This window comes from Chenopodium album, chromosome 2 (assembly GCF_948465745.1).
Source record: "Chenopodium album chromosome 2, dcCheAlbu1.1, whole genome shotgun sequence".
Classification (NCBI taxonomy): Eukaryota; Viridiplantae; Streptophyta; class Magnoliopsida; order Caryophyllales; family Amaranthaceae; genus Chenopodium; species Chenopodium album.
In genome coordinates this window covers 71,282,518-71,305,530 of record NC_137835.1, presented here as the reverse complement: position 1 = coordinate 71,305,530, position 23,013 = coordinate 71,282,518, and the positions used below count along the sequence as shown (strand labels likewise).

Below are 23,013 nucleotides of genomic sequence, written 5' to 3'. Positions count from 1 at the left end.
AATCAGGCCCAATTTAGAATTTTAGCCATAACTTCCTCATTACTCATCGGAATTGAGCTTATAATATATCGTTGGAAAGGTCTTTTCAAGCCCCATCCAACTACACCATTATTGGACCCTTATAATTGACCAAACTAAACTGGAATGCTCGTTTTTCATAAATAAGGTAAGAAAAGATATATTTTCAAAAACAGAAAGAAGATATATTTTAATAAAAACATCCTCATCACTAGACTTTTCACACTTTTGCCTCGTTCGATAATCAAATGACATGAAAGGTATTCATCACTGGGTTTGGTTTTGGGGAGATACATTTGGTTGTCTACAGAAGCCCCCACTTTGACTGAGTTTGGAGAAACGCAAGTTTTGAAAGCAAAAGTCAAAGTATCGATAGGGACGGAGAATGATTCAGAACGTTTTGCAATCCTAAATCATTCTTGTAATGCCAATACCTGCAAAACTAGCGTTAGTTAAACAGATAAGAGAGTTAAGAAACACGTATCTTACACCGTTGAGCACACGTCTCTGAAGGTAACCGATTTGTTGCTGCTTTGCTGTTGTTGTGACAACCTTCCACAATCTATGGAACGCCATCTTGCTGTTTTGATGTTCACTCGTCTCTGAACATTGGAGCTTTTTTGGATATGTCCACGCGCCTCTGGACACAGAGCTTCTTTTTTAGGATTGTTCACTCGTCTCTGAACAAAAGAGCTTTAATAGGATGATATGCCCACGCGTCTCTTAGCAGGAGAGCTTGAAATACATGTCCACGCGTCTCTTAACAAAGAGCTGTTTTTTTTATGTCCACGCGTCTCTGAACAAAAGAGCTTGAATGATATGTCCACGCGTCTCTGAACAAAGAGCTTTGATAATAGGATGCCCACGCGTCTCTGAGCAAAAGAGCTTGAAAGAAATGTCCACGCAACTCTGAACAAAAGAGCTTGAAAGAAATGTCCACGTGTCTCTGAACAAAAGAGCTTGAAAGAAATGTCCACGCGTCTCTGAACAAAAGAGCTTGAAATAAATGTCCACGCGTCTCTGAACAAAAGAGCTTGAATGTTTGTTCCGATAATATTCCAAAGAAAAATTTCCGAAGAACAACGCTTGTCGATCTTTAAAGATCCCTTGAACTTTGCTTCCACTATGCCAGTACGTCGGCGCTTATGATGCTTGTGAACCATTATGTCGGTGTCTCTGCTGTTTATGAACCAGTATGTCGGTGTCTCTGCTTTTTATGAACAAGTACATCGGTGTCTTGCGATGAGCCAATGTTTTAGGCGCTTTAAGCTAAGTGAGACGATATTTCGTCAGATCAATTTTTATTACGGTTGTAATCAAGCCGACTACTTAATCATGTTAAATTGCTTATAGGGGCTAACTGGCGTACCAAGGAAACCGAAATTGCTGAAAGAGGTTGAAATAACCGTCTTGAGAGGCTTTGAGCTCTGTCGCTGCTGAAATATCTCTGGCGCCAAGAATTGGCTCTGTCGCAGACGCTGGGATCTAGCGCCAGGCGCTGAAACTTGCTGCCAGACGCTAGATGTTTTCGTCTGGCGCTGGAGTAGGGTCTTCCCTATTCTGCTGCACCTGTATTTATCTTTGACTATAGGACTTTTCTAATCTCTTTAATTATTTTAGGGTCGACCTAAGGTTTAATTTTCTTGACTCATTAACTTGACACGACTCAAGGCATAAACTTGACTCGTTGTGATTGACTCGAGGTTGACTCGACTCGAAGTGAAATGACACGTGTGACTCATGACCCGAGTGTGCATTGTATTGTGATTGTGCGACTCAAAAATGCAAAAAAGTAAAAATTTTCCGTGATTTTTGTGGAGGGTACCGACTTTCTCCCGAAAAAGAAAGACACGAAAAAGAATCGAAGTGAAGTTTTTGAAGGTGCATGTTGGATGAGCTTAGTCAAATGTTGTTTCTCACAGTACAAGGATTGTAACATCTTAGACTATCCTAGTTGACTCGATAATGAAAGTATTTAGGTAACTTAGGCGCGGAGGCTAAGCACTTCATACTTCGATGCAATGATGATTATGATTGATGAGTGATTTTGATATGACAATACATGCTTCAACGTTGTGTTAAGATTTCATGACACTAGTGGAAAAAATCTCATTTGTAACAGGTTTGCCCGTTACAATTAAGATATTCGTAACGGGCAAAATAGTGTCCGTTACGAATACTTATTTATTTGTAACGGGCAAAATAGTGTCCGTTACAAATACATATGTATTCGTAACGGACAAATTAGTGCCCGTTACAAATAAATAAGTATTCGTAACGGACACTATTTTTCCCGTTACGAATACTATATTACACGTAACAGGCCCAACTGATGAGAGGAGCCCGTACTTGGCTTTTTAGGGTTTCACCTAATAGCCGTCACACCTCTTTCTCTCTCATCAGTCCCTCTCTCTCTCCTCCCCTCTCCCCCCCCCCCCCCCCCCGTCATTCAGCAGCCTCTTTCTCCTCTCCTCCATCAATCTGAGTTTTCAAAACACTTGTGCTCTTTCTCTCCTCCTCCGTCCTCCTACCCCTTGTTCCTCCTCTCTTTTTAAGCTCTTACAGAGAAATTATGGTTGGTGGGTATGTGAAAAAGTGTTCGAAGATTTTATTACGGGCGGTGCACAGTGCGAAGAAAAAGAAATCAGTGTTAATTTGTTGTTCCTCTTATAGTTAATTCTAGATATTGGATCTAGATAGCGGCGAATTGTCAAAAACTACTGAAGAACAATTCTTATAATTTGGGATATCTTTGCCTAAAAATTCAACCATTTTAGATCTTGAGGTAAGAAGTCCTTCAATTGTTTTTCCCTCTTCTTGAATTGATTTCTGGGCATCTAATTGTTTAAATTCTTGAATTTGTTCTTGTGAATTCTAATTTGCTTTATTTTTTTCAACATGCAATTTGTATTTGATTCATTTTTGGCGTTTGTATGGTTCGATTATCCTTTGTATGTTTACACGAATAATAAATCTAAAAAAATATGTTCTTCAATAGAAACGAGTAATACATGCAATGAGTAATGAATTTTGTTCATCTTTGTCGATTAATACCTGATTGCCGAATTTTTTTTGTATTTTTTTTTTGTTTATAGAGAGAACTAAGAAACCCGATATGTCATGTTGATTAATTCTAGGGTTCTTTGAGTTCTGTTAAGCGTATGACTTGCATTTTTCAATCCTTGCACTGATCTGAATCACTAGTTTCTGTTTTTTTTTTTATTTTTTTTTTATTTTTTTTTTTATATATATATATAAAAAAAAGAACTTTAGAGGCTGCCTTCGATTTGGATTGGGTATGTGTCAAATTTTTACTACTATTTTCATCTCTAGGTATTGATGAATAAAAGGCTGATTTTATGTTATTATGTCTATTCCTTGTAACAATTAATGATCGCTTGTCAATTTAATCACTAGTAGATTGATTTTTTATAGTTGATATAAGCTAAGGAAATGTTACTATATATGTTAGTCCCTGAAACAGATGGTAGCAGATAATTTGTTAAGCTATTGCAATGTTAGTCATTCTATATATGATCCTATCTATGCATTTCTATATTTTATCAAGAACAGATAATATGTTAAGCTATTGCAATGTTTGTCATTCTATCTATGATCCTATTGCAATGTTAGTCATTCTATCTATGATACGGTCAGGCTATTACAGATAATAGTTGATGGGAATTGCGATATGGCAGTGAGACAGGTTGCTAGTATTCATTTCAAGAACTTTATTGCCAAGAATTGGTCGCCTCATGATCCCGGTTCGTTGCCTTTCGTGTAGTAGTTAAGACTTTGACTTTAATTGTCGTAGCTCGGTCATTCGATATTGATAATGTATGCCTGGTTATATTTTTATTTTTAATTTCAGAGGAGCAATCAAAGATCTCACCGGCTGATAAAGCCTTGGTAAGAGAAAATATCCTTGTGTTTGTGGTTCAAGTTCCACCGCTTTTAAGGTATGGCTATTTGTTGTGCTATTGTTATCTATGTAAGCTATCATATCCAAATTTCAATTTTGAAGGGCGTTTGATGTTTATTGTGGTTGCCATTTGTAGGGTGCAGTTGGGCGAGTGCCTCAAAACAATTATCCATGTTAATTACCCTGAGTAGTGGCCTGGCCTTCTTCACTGGGTGAACCATAATTTGCAAGATCAACAGGTCTATGGTGCTCTGTTTGTTTTGCGGTTTCTCGCTATAAAATATGAGTAAGTACATGATTGCTGATTATGTATGGTATATTGCGGTATCATCACAAAAAAATAAAGCAAATCATATGTTGTTTTATTATTTTGGGTTTTCTCTGATTCTAGTTGCTCCTCATCAAGTAGGTGGAGTTGCTTGCCTAATTCTCTATTGGCTAGTACAGTCAAAAGTAAAATTAGATAATATGCTAGCTTGACAGTGTATTCATGTTCAATAAGCACTATATTTGATTTTACAAAAAGTTTACATGTTTATTGATTAATGCTTAATATAAAAAAAAAAAGTTCTCTAGTGTTTTTGCATAGGCAGACTGATAAATTTTAGCAGTTATTTGCCCCATTTTTTTTCCTTATTGTGCTTGCTTTATGAGCTCCAACTGGTATGTAATTTTTACCATGATTCTTCTTCTTTCAATTCCGAATGACGATAAATCTGCTCCTTCTTTGAAGTCTAAGAATTATCGTCTTTTTGGTAGAGATAAACCTGTTCATAAGGTCCTTGGTGGTGGTTAATGTATGTTTCTTCTGTTTTTGATTTTTATTTATTTTTTTTAATGAAATGTTGTTTGTATCTTCTGAATTTGCTTGTTTTCCGTACAAATTATGCGAAATTGATGATTGTTTTTATCTTGATTATTGTTGATTAATGGAGAATAGGAGTAATTTTGATTGTAATTATTGAATGGTTTGTTTGTATGATTAATTGTTTAGACTGAAGTTTGGGATTTAATCATATTTGGACATAGATCTAATAATTTATGATATGATTACTTAACATTTTTCTGCAAATCTGCAATTCTTTGTTACTTTAGCTTTTTATAATTTACTTGGGACACCCTCAAGTGGTAATACCTGATAACTTCAATTTACTTTGTCTTCTGACCTCCCTTTTTTTTAGTTCTTTGTGTTTTGTTCGTCTTGTTTGTGGTGCTGGTTCATTTTTAATTTTATGTATCATTTGTTTGATGTATTTTGGGACTAGTCAATATCGGTCTTCGTGTGGTTTGGATTCTCATTTTTTTTTATTTAAGGACAATCCAACAAAATTATATGTTTTTGTTGTTTATTTGCTTGTTCTTTGACTGTATTTTTGGAATATCCTTTTTTTTTTTTTTTTTTTTTTTTTTAATATTCTGTTACTGATTTTAATCTAACTAATCTCATTGTTTTTCTGCTCAGAACCATTCATAGTTGATATGTTATCTCTATTTATTTTTTCAAGTCTTTCAAGATGCAGTTATGCATTTATTTTTTCTCATTGCTTGCTATGCTTTCTTGTTTTGTAATGTTGCAGATGCAGCAGATTTGTTGCAGCAGCTATCTCTGGAATCTCATACCAAATCTCTTTGGTTCTCGCAATGTTATCCGAGTAGAGTGTTCGTTCTATCTTTTTCAAGTGGTTGTTGTTCATGGCTTAGCAGATGGAGTCCATGTCAATTCTTTTTCACCAGGTGTACAAGGTCCATCAGATGAAGAGTTGTCTAAAAATAAAAATAGCGAGGTCACCAAGATTGAGACATGGTTGAATGAATTCCTCGAGTCCCTAGAAGTGCTCCTAGCTGAGAGAAGGGTGGAGGAAGCATTAGCAGCTCTAGACAAAGCAGAGACAGTGGTGGAAGATGCCAATGACAGGGGATCCCTCAAAACAACCCAACGCTCCAAAATGCCATTACAGCAAGCAGGTTGAAGTTAGCTGATCAACTGGTGGAAACAGTTGGCCAGCCTTCCACCAAAGGTGCTGAAAGAAGAGCAGTTGTAATGGCACTGAAAAGACTAGGGGATGGTCTGAAGGCTCATTCGTTACTTTTGTATGCACATCACCAAAGCTTCACCACACTATAAAAATTCTGAAGCCAACCTAATCAGCTGCTTCAGGGAATCTGAGAGTAGCTTCTGGAATGTAGTGTGTTCATTTGTGAGCAGCTGCTTTGTTTTGAGATTTGCTTTTGCTTTGTTTTTAGTTTTAGTTATATTAGGAAATAATTAAATTGCTGATTGTATATTACTCTGTAATTATTAAATGTATACTATACTTGTATAAAATAATTGTGTAAGCTAGCTAGCTGTCCTGCATGTGCTGGATTTTTTTTAATTGAATCTCATAGTATTCGTAACGGGCAGAATCTGCATGTTACAAATAACCCCGTTATTCGTAACGGGCAGAACCTGACCGTTACAAATAACCCCGTTATTCGTAACGGGCAAAACATGTGCCCGTTACGAATAACGGGGTTATTTGTAACGGGTGTTTGAGATGCCCGTTACAAATAATGGGTTATTCGTAACGGGCAACTGAAATGCCCGTTACGAATAAGTACTTATTCGTAACAGGCAACTGAAATGCCCGTTATGAATAAGTACTTATTCGTAAGGGACGGTGCCCGTTACGAATAACAATGACCATCCGTAACGGCCACATACGTAACGGACGCTGCCCGTTACGGATGGGCTCTTTTTGCCCGTTACGGATGACCTTTTCTCCACTAGTGTGACAAAGGGTTCCTAAGGGAAAGTATATTTGGTCATGTATCTGTGCGGTGTGTGAAAGTGACACTAAAGTTAGGCCGCAAGGGCTAAGTGTGTGGAAAGATATTATTTTTAAAAGAGTCAAATGGTGGTGACTCTTAGGCTAGGTAAGCAAGGGATCAAGCCCCCAAGTCTAGCTCTACATGAATAGGGATGAGCATTGGAGATCCCTTGATATGACCATAATGTGTGAATGTGATTGTGAATATGAATGCATGTTTATTACGGCCGCACCTTAATGTGAGGTTGCCTACGTATCCGTTAGGAATAAGGCCGAACGTAGCTCTAGCCGAACCTCGCACAAGTGTGTGTATACCTCAAAAAGGTCTTTTTAAGGGTTGTAACGTGGTTAGGCTAAAGGTTATAGAAGAAGGGGATAAAGGCTCAAGACCCTCGATAAGCCCCTAGGTGTGCAACCTTGCTTTTGAATCTTTATATTTTTATGCTTGAGGCTTGCTTCTCTTTTTTTTTTTTTTTCTTTAGCATTTATTTTTATTTTTATAAGTGTGGGCAATCCCGATCATGCGGTCTATCACTCACTTGGCATTCATGCTTCTCAGGCATGGTACCGAGCACTCGATAAGAGACGCAATCTGAGACGTGTTCATATCAAAGACATGTTCATGTCAATGACATTGTAACACTTTCCCTTTGTTACACTTTTATTTATTTTATTTATTTTGATATTTTGAAATCACTCAAGCTTTTTAAAATTGCATAAGTTGCACAATGTCCCATCCCAAGGTTAGGTAGATATGGGTTGAAAAATGAAAGGTCTATCATTAGACTAGGCTCAAAGTGGTTTATCAAAAAAGGATTGCATATTTGAAGGGTGAGAAGTGATATGATGTGGCTACAAGGGGTGCCTCAAATCATTGGTATACCTTGTGCTTAATTCGACATGGATTTTTATTTTATTTTATTTTTTTTAATGTAATGAAATGATCATATGCAAGAAAATAAATGCTCATTTTTATTAAAGGAAAAGAAATAATGATCCTACAAAATAAATCTAAGGGGAATAAAAAGGTGCCTATTCTAGACTTATTAGGGAAAGGGTAAATAAAAAATAGAAAAAAGATCATGCATGAAATCTTGTCGTTGAAGCTTGCGTCTTGTCCCTTGGCTTATCATCACTTGGTGTTCTTGCCGACTGGAGGTATTGGAAGCCCGTTATTGTCGATCAAATATTAGATTGCTTCCTTTAGCTTCCAAAAGCTCTCAGTAGTATGACCCCCTACCTTGATGGTACCTCCAGTGTACATTTGTGTTCCAACTAGTCAATCTCTTCTCAAGTGGGGGATCTTGAATGGGTCCAATAGGAGTAATGATTCCCTTTGCATGGAGTCGATCGAAAGCATCATCGTAGCTAATTCCAATAGGGGTGAAATCCTTTCTTAGTTGCTTTCTAAATCCTCGATCATCGTAGCTAAGGTCGAAAGTACCAATATTGTTACTAGAGTAGGTGTTTTCGGAAAAAGAAGTCGTTCTTCTTTCCTTTACAGCCACTGTTGTTATTGTTACTAATCTTGGCGTTCTTGTCGCGCGAGGGAACATGAAGGAGATTTGAATCAATGAGGTCTTGAAAACGATATTTGAGGGCGAGACATGCTTCGGTGGTGTGGCCACGACCTCTATGGTATTGGCAATAAGAATTTGGGTCCCAATTAGGATACCGTTTTTCAAGCGGAGGGTCTTGACTGGGACCAATGGGGTGAATGAGACCTTGATCGTGAAGACATTCAAAAGGTTCATTGTAAGTCATTCCTATTGGTGTGTATTCTTCAATAATCCGTTTTACCCGTGGCTTAGGAGCATTGAGTTCTTCATTAAATCCTTGGTGAGAATTTTGTTCGATAACCATCACCCGATTTGCTAATCCTTCTACCATATTTAAGAGCATGGCAATGACATCTTGTAGTTTTCGAACGTCCTCTTTTAGACTTAACGAGTCTTCCCTGGTATTATCTAAGAAAATACTTTCATCCTCCTCGATCATGGCCACTTCATCAAGAGAGGTTATATAAGTTGTCTTGATCATGGGCTCACCTACAGGTGTGATAAGGAGTGAAAGATTAAAGGATGTTTGATATTCTGCGATGGATAGAATTTCGGAAGTTTTATTGTCATCAATCAAATCTTGAATAGCTTCTTTGAGTTTCCAACACTCCTTAGTGTCGTGACCCTTTCCTTGGTGATATTTGCAGTGCTTATTAGGGTCCCACTTGGGTGGCTTGACTTCTAAAACTTGATCTTTTGATGGGCCATATAGGCATGACAAGTCCTTTATGGTGTAGCTTTTCAAAAGCTGTTTCATAACTCATACCAAGTGGAGTGAACACTCTTTTCGACCTTTGGATTCGTGATTTAGAGGCGTTCGTAGCATGTACTTCATTAATGGGAGAGGAAGAAGAAGGATGGTCGTTTTCTTTCCTCTCGTACTATTATCTTTCAGAAGGTCATCTTCAATGTCAATGCCTATATATTATACACAGCCTTGAAAGTATTCAAGTTGTGTTGGTATTTTAAGTGCTTTGAATACTTCTCTTGGAGATTCTTGATAAACATCCTCACATATTCTTTTTCGGTAGGAACCTTGACCATATAAGCAGAAGTTTCCCTCCATTTGTTGAAGAAAGAAGTGAAGCCTTCGTTTTCTTTTTGTTTTAACATCTGAAGTTGTCTATGGTCTGTTTCGTCATGAATGTTGCACTTATATATATCTATGAAAGCTTTTGTTATCCACTCCCAAGAAGAGTTTTTCTCTTTGTAAAGGGAAAAGAACCATTGTTGACAAACGGTCTCAAGAGATAAAGAAAACAAGGAATGAAAGACTTTCTTATCAATTTCCTTAATGTTCATTATAGTTTCAAAAACTCTTAGATGAAAGTAAGGATTATCTGTTGCCTTGAATTTTGGGATATCGTTGGCATTGAACTTATGCGGAAGAAGTTCCTTGTCCAGCGAGACCCCTTGTGAACTAATGCCCTAAAATTTATAGTCACTAGATAGCTTGCTCAAGCTTTCTTGCATAAGGTTCATTTGTTGTTGCTTCACAGGGTCATCAATTTTGAGGGTTAAAGCCTTCAATGCTTCATTCACGGTAATCAATAGATTCCTAAGTTTGTTGACTTCTTCTTGAGTTGCCATTATCTTCTTAGCTTTCCTCTTTTGACGAATCGGTTTATCAAAAAGTAAGACTTGAACAAAGGTGTTGTCCTTGATTAATCGCCCTTCTCTCCTTGACCAAGTACTGTGGAAAGGGAAATTAGGGATATTCATTGTTAATTATTTGACTCAAATCTATTCAACATGCATAAATGAAAGAAGGTAGGAAGAATGAAGGTCATGATGTGAAGAAAAATGATGTAGATGGAGAGATATGAAGAAATTAGGAATAGAATGTACCCCCAACTCAAATGACGGAAAACCAACTCATGCATGAACCTAAGACATGGTCATGGTGACATGTACAAAGTGTGTGTTAAACTAGTGAGTGTGGGTGACATGTTAAGACTCTTTTCATGACCATGTGGCTAGACTATGTGACTAGACTAAAGCAAAGACTAAGTTAAGACTTCACGTATATGCATTAAACTAGACAGTCTGTGATATTTTAGTCATAACTTTTTATCTGTGACTCTGATTGGGATGAAACCAACGCCAAATTAAAGATAAAACTTGGGGCTATAGATCCATAGGCTTTAACACTCGTAGTTCTTCCTAGAACTCCGGCAATGACCAAAACAAGTTGATGCTTGTGCAGTATACGGGAATAAAAATCCGGGTTGACTTAAAGGAACTATGACTTGACTTAAGGCATATTTATTAGCTCAAATTAATTAATCAATTAATTAAGCAAATTCCTTTAGTTATTAATTATTTTATTTAGTCTTAACACAAGTTAAACAAACGGTTAGGAAAAATCACATAGAGTATGCACAACAAATAATGCACAATTAATCAAGTAGGCACAATATGATGCAATGAGTTTGCAACTTAACCATGGTTCTAGTTCTCTAAAGTTTGGGATATGAGTTAGTCAAAGAGGGTCCATGGTTAATTGTCCGGATGCACCGAGCGGAAGCTTAACCGTGAAGGGTTGGCGCGAGTGGATGGGACACCGCGAGTTTTGAAAAACTCGCTTCCATGGTTTGGTGAATTCAACATTCTCGGATGTACCTTTTGTTGCTCAGAGCGTTCAATCAGGTAGATGGATCATGAATTCCCAGGGGTTTTTGTCCATATGTAGAACACATATGGGTTTCAGAAAAGTGAGAAAAATCAATCAGGAAGTAGGATCGAGCAAACAGTGCTAAAAACTGGTCAAAATTAGAACGCATATTTCTGGCTCGGTATTGGAAGAACTTGGCGCCAGCTAACAGAGTCTAGCGCCACCTTTTGGCTTTAGCGCTAGGCGACAAAAGATGTCGCCTGACGCTAACGTCAAAATGTTGGCACTAGTCTTTGTTCGCTGACGCTAGTTCCTACATGCCTCAACAGCTTTCTGTGCTCGATAAAATTTTCCAGTTTCGCGTAACATTATTTCGATCCTAGTTGTGAAAGATATTCCTCAAATTTCCTACGTGTAAAAATCCTATGTTTTAACTCATTACGGTTGGTCTTTGCAATGAGATATTTTTTATGCATATGACAATAATGTTAATCAAAATTACGCACATGAAATACTTAGAACTTTTCGAGTCTCATCCACTCATTCTAAATCATTGCCAAAATAAATTTTAGGAATTAAAATAGAAATCCTCCCCAGTGGAGTCGCCAAAAAACTGTAGGGAATATTTCAAGCATTATCCCTAGCTTAAACCCCAATGTGATCATACACTAAAGTACGGTGGCGTCCAAAGGGAAATAAGATAGAGCAAAAGAGTCGCCAACAAGTTTTAGGAACTTGTAAACCGTTCATGAGGTGAAGGTTACACCTCTTAACGATCCAGAAGATCGTTAACTCCAATAGGTCTGGAACCATGACTGGTAGTTCAGGGATGAGAGTACAAATCCAACCTAAAAGAGATTGAACCTGCCCTAATAATAGGCCTCTAATTTATTCTGATCGTATTCATGTGCGCTTTCTGACTAACATGCAATCAATAGGTTTACCCTAAACCTGTTTATCTATGTCGGTTGAATATTAATGCACAAATAAAGCTATTATTGGCGATCACTTAAATTATAATCAAATTAACCCTAAACAAGATTATTAATTATCTTATTAAGCGTGATTACAAATACCAATTCCCTTTAAACATGCATAAAAGGTGTGATCAAACAATAACAATAAATATATAATCAAGCAACATAATAACAATAACAATAATTATTATAACAATTATAATCATAATAATAGTAATCATCATAAAATAATCATATTTATCCTAATCATGTTAAATCATAATAATAGCGAGATCCTAGGCATGATACTAACAAGAATGATAACAAACCCTAGCATGCCACTAAACATCAAAGATCAAAGCTTTAACCCTAACATGATACTAACATGAATATTAGGTAAGAAAATAAAAGACATCGCAGGAATCATGATTGATATAAGCAACTCACCCTAAATATCATACTAAAGAAAGCATCCAAACATGATACTAGGAACATCCTAAACATGATACTAGGAATCAATAAAACATCCTAACATGATACTAGGAATCAAAATAACAATCTAAGCAGTTTTTCTATATCATAAAATCAATAAATCAATTAAAGCACTTACTTGGATGCCTCGTACCTCTTTCTAATAATAAAATACACACGTTAGTAACTTCAAGGAAAATAATAATTAAAACAATTAAATTTAATAATTGAAATAAAGATTTGGGACCAAACCCTCAGAAATTAAAACCTTTCACGTCTAGGGCGAAGGCAACTTCGAACAATAATGCTAGGTATGTCTAGTGTTAATGTATGAGGAATTGTGTTTGTAAAAAGGTTTGGTTTAGAAAAAGAGAGAGAATCAAGAAATTCTTGATGAGAGTTGATGAGAATTAGAATGAATAAGAATTGATGATAATTGATGATTGTAAACAGAATTTTAAGAGTCTATTTATAGAGAAAATCAGTCGGATGGATAAAAAAACGAATCAGAGTTTCACCGAGAATAAAACTCGATTAGCGCCAGACGCTGGACATTAGCGCCAGGCGCTGAATGCTTGGCGTCAGGCGCTAATAATCAGTTTCACATGTTTTGTTTTATCATATCTTTTGATTCCGAAGTCCAAATAAGGAATATAATATGTCGTTGGAAAGATCTTGAAGTCTAATTTCCAACCCAATTAGAATCAGATTAAAATATTTTGTAGATAAAACGATATGGCCGAAATAGTGGAAGGGTATCAGTTTTGGATAGAGTTTCATATCTAATTCATATATTTTTCGTTATAACTCGGATTTAATATTATAATATATCATTGGAAAGATAATTTCAAGATCTATCCAACCATATAAAATTTGGATAAAGATTATGAGGCACGAAAATAAAATCTGAATATATTGCACTTTGTACAAAACAAGGATTATAAAAGAAGTAGTTTTATTCAATTTCAAACTCTTTGAAACATAATTATCAATCCTAACTCCATTAGGATTTAAGAGAACATTCTAGAGTATTCTAAAAGACTATAATCAATCCTAATAGTTTTAGGAATGATAATTAATAATAGGCCCTCCCCTAGATCATTGGGCCGCATATAAAAACCAAATCGGGCCCAATTTAGTATTTTGGCCATAACTTCCTCATTACTCATCGGAATTGGGCTTATAATATATCGTTGGAAAGGTCTTTTTAAGCCCCATCCAACTACACCATTATTGGACCCTTATAATTGACCAAACTAAATTGGAATGCTCGTTTTTCATAAATAAGGTAAGAAAAGAAATATTTTCAAAAACCGAATGAAGATATATTTTAATAAAAACATCCTCATCACTAGATGACAGGGTAAAGTCGTATCCCCTAATCAAAAGTAAATACCTAAATCCTCTAACTAAAGTAGATAGGGAAGTAGGGTCGATCTCCACAGGGAAACAAGTCCTTTTACTCCTAATTAATTATTATAATCTAAATTATCTAAGTGACCAATATTTATGTTTGAGTATAAAACTATACTACAAAGAATAGGAATAGGGAGAAAACAATATATAAAAGGATCTAGGGCATAGGTTCACCAATAAATAATACTCCAGGGTAAAACATAGTAATCAATCTTTGACATTGCATAAATAACACGATTAACAGGCTCTCGCAATTTATTAATCAACATAGATCTAACAGGCTCTCGCAATTTACTAGATCTACGTTCTTATTGAAAATAGCCTTTAATATCAAATTAACATCTGCTCGATTCATCAATTCAATATTGCTATACTTTTACAAGCCGCAATTGTAAAACGTTAAAACCATTCAATAAGAAATTGTCATGCAATACCAATAATCAATAATAGTCAATCATCAATGCATCAATTAACCAGATTGTAAAGGGCTTTCGCTACGTATTACAATCACAGAATTAATCTACCGGTATTAAATCTCATCTCTCGAATCTCGACTTAACCATTTATAAAATAACCTGCCTATTGAAACTAGACCTAAACATCAATTCTCATCTCTCGAATCTTGAATCAATATTGTCAAACTCATGCATAAAAGATAGGCCTAATCTAGTCACAGAGCATTAAATCAATCAACAGGAAATTAATCTAGCATTGATAATTAACAACAATAAATTACCCCTTCATATTATTTATGGATCCCCACAAACCCTAGAAATAGAACTACTCACACATATTAAAAACTAAACAAATCGAAGCAATAAAATAAGTCATGATGAAGGGAAATAAGATTAAGAGAAGAGAAATCGTTACCAAACTAATCTGTATTAATGGAAATAATCAAGAACAAGAGTTGAGAGAAAAGTTAAGAGAGAGAAAAGATCCTAAGTAGAGAGAGAAAGTCTAAGAAAGAAGATTAGGGAAATTAATCGTCCTAAAACGTATTTAAACAAAACAAAAATAACTTCCTAATTAGAAACTAATTGCTCGACAAAAGAGCCCTTCCAGAAACCCGCGCCCGATCGGGCTAGAGGTCGCCCGATCGGGCGCGCCTTTTTCTCGCACTGCTCTTCTCAACAGCCGCGCCTGATCGAGCAAGCAGCTCACCCGATTGGGCGCGCCTTTGGCCACGCACCAGCACACTCTTGCGCGCCTTGGCTGATCGAGCTAAGCTTGCTTGATCGGGCCCTTGCTTCACCTCGAGGCTCGGAGCCTCGATTGGGCTTATTTCTTCGGCCCAATCCGGATATCCACTTAGGGTCTTGGTCACTCGGTCCATATACCTCGGTATCCCGATTACCGAGCCCTTAATCACCGGCTCTCACCGATCCTGGGCTCCAAAAGTGGTCGTGCCCTTCTAGCTTCCGTAGTTGATCCATAAAGCCCAGGAAAATGCTCCAAGAGTGCAATTTCCTGTAAAATACAACTAAAACTACGAAAACACTAGAACACACAAATTAGTAATAAAAGTGGCCGGAAAGAGCCAAAAACACTATTAATAACGACCAAGGGACGAGGGTAAAACACCATATAAAATGGACATATCAAACTTCCCCAAGCCAAACCTTTGCTTGTCCCTAAGCAAAGAGCTCATCAATGAACATATAAAACATATTTCACCCCAATCATCAAATCAAAAACCAACGATTCAAAGCAAATCTAATGAACATGCTTCAACATCAATCAATCTTATTCATCTAATCACCCTTCCTCCCCAACAATTGTCAAGTAGAGCAAACCACAAGAGCATATAGAATTCAAGACTAGTGCTCACACACTCAACTCTCATTTATGTGGCGAGTAAAAGATGTACTCGATCGCTCTCCAACCAACCCCTTTAATGTGAACAATGCCCTCCCAACTCACACTCTCGTGTGTATAAAAACATTGAACGCTCATCCTACTAGTCGACTCGAAATATGCCAAGTCATAACTTGCATTGACAAACAACACTTTCACATTTACATAACTTCTATGCACAAGGTCGGAAGGTCTTTAAAGCTTGTAATGTAAGGCTAGGGTAAAGGTAGGATAAATTTGGGATTATGTGAGAGAAAAGTTATGCATTAAGGGAGCCAAAACCTAATAAACCCATGATCAAAATAACGATGATTATACATCTCCATAAACATAACCAACTCCAACAAAAACCACCAAATACAACTTTAATCATCATAAACAATCCCAACACTCACAATAATCACTCATAAAAATATGATAATGTAGAACCTTGAGAGAAAAACAAACTTTGAACTCATTCTCTTTTTTTTTTTTTCTTTTGAACAACCTTCAAATAGAACATTTGAGCATTAATAAATTTTTTTCTTTTGCTCTTTTTTTTTTTTTTTAACTCATATTGGAAATTTCAACTTTGAAACACAATATCAATATTTTCCAATCAAAAATCAAAGAACAATCACTCTTCTTTTATTCCCACATTGTGCAAATAATATGCACACCGCAACTCCCTCACCTCACCAACTAATAGCTCCCCCAAGCCAAGCTTGGGACTAGTAACCAATGGGGCTCATATAGGCTTGTAATGTGGCTAAGTAAACAATAAAAGGGCACAAGCAACAACATGGGTAACAAGAAGGGAACAAATGTATCTAATACTCTGAAGGCTACCTAAAAGAATGAACGCCTTCGTCCTCCTCATGTGCATAATAATAAGTCATAAAACACTACTCATAGTTGCAAATCAATACTCAAATTCATTGACATACCAGGAATTATGGAACTATCACACATTTCCTAACCAAATCAACTAGTCAAGCACTATATTTATAATTAGTTGGGCAAGATTGACTCATGTTTAGGAATCCAAGCAATTAAACTTCAAATCATGACCAACAAATCCACAATGCTCATTATCAATAACCAAGAATCAAAACAAATTTTTCTCAAGTATGGGGCACAGGGAAGTATGATTCATAATTCATTGGAACGTATTTTTAAATTTTTTTATTTTTCAATTTTTTTTGTATTTTTCATATATAAGAAAGCAAAAAAAACTACACTAGGAAAGCAAATAAAAACTATACTAGAAAGCAAATAAAAAGAGAAAAGGAAGAGAATTACCAAGTGAAAGAACACCCCCCCAAGCCAAATCAAGCAATGCCCTCATTGACTTGGGAGAGTAGCCTACTCCTCATCCTCATCCATCCTCGAATAGCCCCCGCCGTGGCTAGAACCGGCTCCTCCGTGGCTAGAGCCACCACCTCCATACCCCGAACCACCTGCAAAGTAGTTAGGGTCCACATTCCCCCCAAGCCCACCAAAAGGTACATCGGTCCCATAACCATGGACCGATGAGTAGTCAACATAGGTACCAAAGGCACTTGGGTTCGTATATCCACCCTGCGGATATTGGAACCAATCAGGGACAAGTGAATCGGGGGGAATAGCCCCCCGACGGGCGTTTCATCATACATGGGGTATAAACCCCTCCCTAGGTTCCTCTCCACGTAACCTACCCTTCTATCTAAAGACCCTACTCTAGCATCCAAATCCCTAACCAAACCCTCTACTCTCCCTTGCCCCGTCTCAATCCTATCTAATTGGCTTCTAAAAGCCGAGAAGTCATAAGGGGCGTTAGGGTCTATGTTGTATTTGGTAGAGGAAGTGGGGATATCGTATGTAAAGGGTTCATGTGGTGGATAATGTGGTAAATGGTGAGGAGGTGAGTGGTCAATGGGAGAGTGATGGGGTTGAGGTGAAGGGTGAGGTGGTTGCACCTCACCTTGACCGTTAAGCTCAAAAGTGTAAGAAGGCTTCCCCTTCTCAAATTTGGTCAAGGTGGGGTGGGGTAAAATGAAAGCATTATCCCTCCTACCCGATTCCCGTTGAATCACCCACCAAGTATCCCCTCCCATGACATTAATCCAATTAAGGCTACCTAGATAGGGTAGGTCCATAAGAGTTGGGCCGACTACCTTACCATCATCGTTAGGGACAAAGCTAAGGTGTTTGACCGCTATATGTGAAACTAGGCCACCAAAGTAAATGGGTACCCTAGACCTACCCGCCTTGGCCGCGTTAGCCACCCGTTGGAAGTGGTTGGCCATTTTATGGACTATATTGAGCTTTTCACTCCTAGGGATCATGTATGACCCTAGTAATTCAAGCTCATCCCGCCTAACATTGGTGGGTTCATGCCTTCCAAAAATGGTAAGGCCAACAAACCGTTGCCAAATCTTTGGCACGGGATGTTGTATCCAAGTACCTTTAGCATGCTGGAGGTTCAAGTTAGGATCCCCCGTAAGGGATTGATAGACAAAGACAATGTTGTCTTGGGGTGGTTCAAGAGGCCTATCCGATTTCAACTCAAAAATTTTACCAAATTCTTTCAATGTCAATCTAATATCATTATTGAATAACCGAAATTGAACATGAGAAATTAAAGCATTTGATTTTATGACATCAAAACTAGAAACGAATTCTGAGGTTAAATAATCATAAGTATCGTAATACATGTTAAAGAAACCGCTCATGCCAACTCCTTTGAATAATTTTTCTACATGCTTATCAATTCCTAGTCTATTAAGGGTAGGGTGATGAATGAAACGAGTGGGAATTACCTGCCTCGTGATGAGGTTAAGCATCCTCTGTTTTTGCTCTTGGGTGGTGATGACCACCCTCTCCCATCCCGGAATTTGCAAATCCGGGTCAATTCTCGCCTCTTGGTTCCTTGAGCCTTCCCCCCTTACCGTTCTTGACCTCTTAAAAGCCATTGATGGTAGAAAGAATAGGAATTGAGTGGTTTCTCTCTCTTAGGGTTTAGAGAAAATTGAGAGAAAATGGTAGAAATTGGGTCTAGATTGTAGAGAAAGATGAAAGGATTAGAAATATGTAAAAAATTTTGAGTTTTGATGGAAGGATTGGAGAAGATCTTGAAAAATAAGTGAGTTTGAAGGTGTAAAAATGGAGGTTTTAGAGAGAGAAAGTAAAGGAGAAGAAGATGAAATAAGAAGAAAGTGAGGAAAGAAATAAGAGGAAAAATATAAGGGGACGGCCAAAAATAGGCGCGCCCGATCGGGCGGATAATCTGAAGTTCCAGAATCGTAGTTGCGCGCCTGATCGGGCAAGCTCCGCCCGATCGGGCGCGAACACGAACGAAAAATTCGCCCTATGGCTCGCCCGATCGGGCGAGCTTCGCCCGACATATCTTTTCCTTCACTCGATTTGCGCCCGATCGGGCAACCTCGCCCGATCAGGCGAAATTTGCTCGAGTTTCTGACTGCACTTGCGCGCCCGATCGGGCGAATTTTGCTCGATTCCCAGTTCTCCTTTCGCGCCCGATCGGGAAGCCACGCCCGATCGGGCGAATTAAAGGCTGGAAATATCGCTCTCTTGCGCGCCCGATCGGGCGAGCCTCGCCTGATCGGGCCCGTGCCCAGTTGTTCCTTAGCTTTTCTTCGTCTTCAAGTTTTTTCTAAGTCTTTCGACCTCTTAAACCTATACCTGTACAAAAACACTTATAAACGGTAAAATTACACTCTCCTTGCCTCTAAAAAAAATATAAATAAAAATAAATAAAAAGGAAAACTAGTCTAGAAAGCAAGAAATACGGGTTGCCTCCCGCAAAGAGCTGGTTTATCTAGGTCCCGCACGACCCTCTTACCAAGTACAACGTCTAGGACCCTCGGCCTAACGCTTGATCGGGTGGTTTCTCACCCGGTCTAGCGGTGTTCAGGTGGCGATGCGACTTCTTGACATACCCTGTAGGACGCCAAATCACCTTATCCGGTGGATCCTCCTTGACTTGGACTGGGGGATCTTCAATGCTACGCACTAAAAATCCTTCTTCGATCGAAGGTTGCTTCAAATTGTCATTGCGTTCAACACTTGCAACTCGATCCGGCGGAACACTTACCGTGGGCTCGATTCGCACAACTTGCTCGATCGGTTCCACCTGTTCATCCTTGAAACCAAGACCAGCAGTGTAAAGCTCTCTTTCTATTGCATCGACTTCCTTCTGCCATTTGTCTATCTCATCTGAAAAGGATGCAACACAAGATACCGCCTCCAAGGGATCTTTTTCAAGAGCTTGGGGCTTGTTAGAATAATTTTCAACCACATTAACACTGAAACATTTCTCCTCAGTCATGGAGCTTTTAGGGGCATTGTTTAGATTAAAAACAACTTTATCATCCCCTACTGATAATGTTAACTTACCACTTCTTACATCTATGACTGCTCCTGCAGTGTTAAGGAATGGTCTACCCAAAATAATTGGGGTTCGCATATCCTCAGCCATATCAAGAACAACAAAATCTACAGGTATATAAAATTTACCTACTCTAACGGGGACATCCTCTAAAACACCTAAAGGGTATTTGAAAGAACGATCGGCCATTTGTAGAGTTATGTTGGTAGCTTTTAATTTACCCATATTCAACTTAGAACACACAGATAATGGCATGATGCTAACACTAGCACCCAAATCACATAATGCATTATCAATCAAGAGATTGCCAATATGACAAGGGATTGAAAAACTACCCGGATCTTTTAATTTAGGTGGAGACTTATTTTGAAGTACGGCACTACACTCTGAAGTGAAAGCTACTGTCTCTACCTCACTAATAGACCTTTTTCTCGTCAATATTTCTTTCATAAACTTTGCATACGAGGGGATTTGTGTGATTAATTCAGTAAAGGGAACTGTTACCTTTAAATCTTTTACTACCTCCAGGAACTTACCAAACTGCTTATCCAAGTTTGTCTTCAATTGACGATTGGGGAATAGAAGTTTGATAATTGGCTTTGGAGCATTATTACTCTTGTCTGGAGTAGCCACCTTCTCTGGAGTTGTACCCTGCAATGTAGAATTAGATATGTTAGTTTTATCCTTTAGCCCTGCGGGGCTATCAACTACATTGTTTGGTTTAACGGAATTAAGATTAGCATTATTTAATAAAACAGGTTCGTCAACTCTGGGCATAGAGGGCCCTTCATAGTTTGAACCACTCCTTAGAGTAATTGCAAATGCTTGATCCGTAGGTCGGGTTGGCTGTGCCGGCAGAGCTCCCTGTTGGCGGGCTTGTAGAGTAGCGGAGAGTTGCGCAATTTGATTATCTACAATTTTATTATGCGCTAGAATTTGATCAATTGTCGCATCTCTACTCTCCATGTGCTTTTGCATATTAACCAACATTGCTCTAATTTCCGCCAGAGAAGGGTCGGAAGATGAGGAGGTTTGTTGTGGTTGGTTCTTCTGGCTAGAATTGGGATGATAATATTTCTGCTGTTGTTGCTGTGGCACCTGTGGTTCTTGTGGTGGTGGATTTTGAACATTAGTGCTCCGGTAGGAAAGGTACGGATGATTCCGATACCCTGGATTGTAGGTGTTGGAGTATGGGTTGTTCTGCCTATAAGCTTGAAAGGCATTGACGTACTCCACGGAACTCCTGCAATCTTGCTCCCAATGACCTACAATACAACAATTTTCACAGAAAGCCTCATTAGAATTATTATTAATCGCAGAAACATTGGCTACATTAGCAGTGCTCAGATTATCTAATTTTTGGCAAATAGAGGTCAGTTGAGCTTGCAAAAAGGATACAGAGTCGACACTATGCTTCCCCTTGTTAGCAAATCCTCTGGGATTCCCATATTGGGAATTGTATATCGCCATATCTTCAATAACCTGACCTGCATCATCAACATTAAGATTCATGAATCTCCCACTAGCTGCAGAGTCTAAAATTATTCTAGAGGAATTTCCAATGTCGTTATAAAAGGCTTGGATTAACAGTCATTGCGCTAAATTATGGTGAGGGCATTCTCTTTGTAAGTCCTTGAAACTCTCCCAAGCCTCATATAAAGATTCATCGGCTTCTTGGGCAAAGTTCTGGATCGCACTCCGTAGTACTGCTGTTCTCTCCGCAGGATAATACTTGTTATAGAAATTCAAAACAAGAGTTTCCCAGTCAGTTATAACAAGTGTAGTTCTATTTAAGCCATTAAACCACAATTTAGCTTTTCCAGTTAAGGAGAAGGGAAAGAGAATCTCCCTGATTTGGTCTTGAGTGACCCCGGCTTGCCTGATGGTGTTACAATATTGACAATAGTCGGCAATGTGGAGATTCAGGTCTTCACCCTTGGCTCCACTGAATTGCTTCCTCTCTATCATCGTTATTAATTGAGGTTTAATTTCAAATTGAACCCCATCAAGAGCCGGAGTAGGGGTGAGATGTGGAAAATCTGTAAGCTTTGATTGTGAATAATCACTAAGCTTCTTTGGAGCCGTCATCTCTGATTCTGCGTCTGATGATATCTCTGAATCGCTAGAACCAGTTGGAGGATTTCGGTGATTATTGTTATTATCACCAGAATCCGCCAGGATTTACTTGTAGAGAGTTTTCTGTCTATGGAAGGAACGTTCGATCTTAGGATCGAATGGGATGTAACCTGATCTGGAACACCTGGGCATAAACAAAAACTAGAAGCAAATGTGAGATTTGTCTCAGAGAACTAACGCTCTCTGAGACAAAAGGGAAATAATCTAGACTACAAAAACAATCAGAAATAAAAATAAAACCGTTTCCCCGGCAACGGCGCCAAATTTTGACAGGGAAAAGTCGTATCCCCTAATCAAAAGTAAATACCTAAATCCTCTAACTAAAGTATATAGGGAAGTTGGGTCGATCTCCATAGGGAAACAAGTCTTTTTACTCCTAATTAATTATTATAATCTAAATTATCTAATCAATATTTATGTTTGAGTATGAAACTAAACTACAAAGAATAGGAATAGGGAGAAAACAATATATAAAATGATCTAAGGCATAGGTTCACCAATAAATAATACTCTAGGGTAAAACATAGTAATCAATCTTTTACATTGCATAAATAACACGATTAACAGGCTCTCGCAATTTATTAATCAACATAGATCTAATAGGCTCTCGCAATTTACTAGATCTAAGTTCTTATTGAAAATAGCCTTTAATATCAAATTAACATCTGCTCGATTCATCAATTCAATATTGCTATACTTTTACAAGCCGCAATTGTAAAACGTTAAAACAATTTAATAAGAAATTATCATGCAATACCAATAATCAATAATAGTCAATCATCAATGCATCAATTAACCAGATTGTAAAGGGCTTTCGCTACGTATTACAATCACAGAATTAATCTACCGGTATTAAATCTCATCTCTCGAATCTCAACTTAACCA

General features: G+C 37.9%; 1 long non-coding RNA gene and 1 other non-coding gene across 2 annotated transcripts; both read left to right on the top strand.

Annotated features, from left to right (window-relative positions):
* The first annotated feature begins 2,466 nt into the window (after window positions 1-2,466).
* LOC145586956 (uncharacterized) lies at window positions 2,467-6,296 on the top strand. Its single transcript, XR_014101048.1, has 4 exons — window positions 2,467-2,803; window positions 3,717-3,977; window positions 4,077-4,226; window positions 5,518-6,296. It is a non-coding gene; the product is annotated as an uncharacterized LOC145586956 (long non-coding RNA).
* A 15,296-nt stretch (window positions 6,297-21,592) lies between these two features.
* LOC145606913 (small nucleolar RNA R71) lies at window positions 21,593-21,699 on the top strand. The gene has a single exon (XR_014105460.1). It is a non-coding gene; the product is annotated as a small nucleolar RNA R71 (small nucleolar RNA).
* Window positions 21,700-23,013: the final 1,314 nt, after the last annotated feature.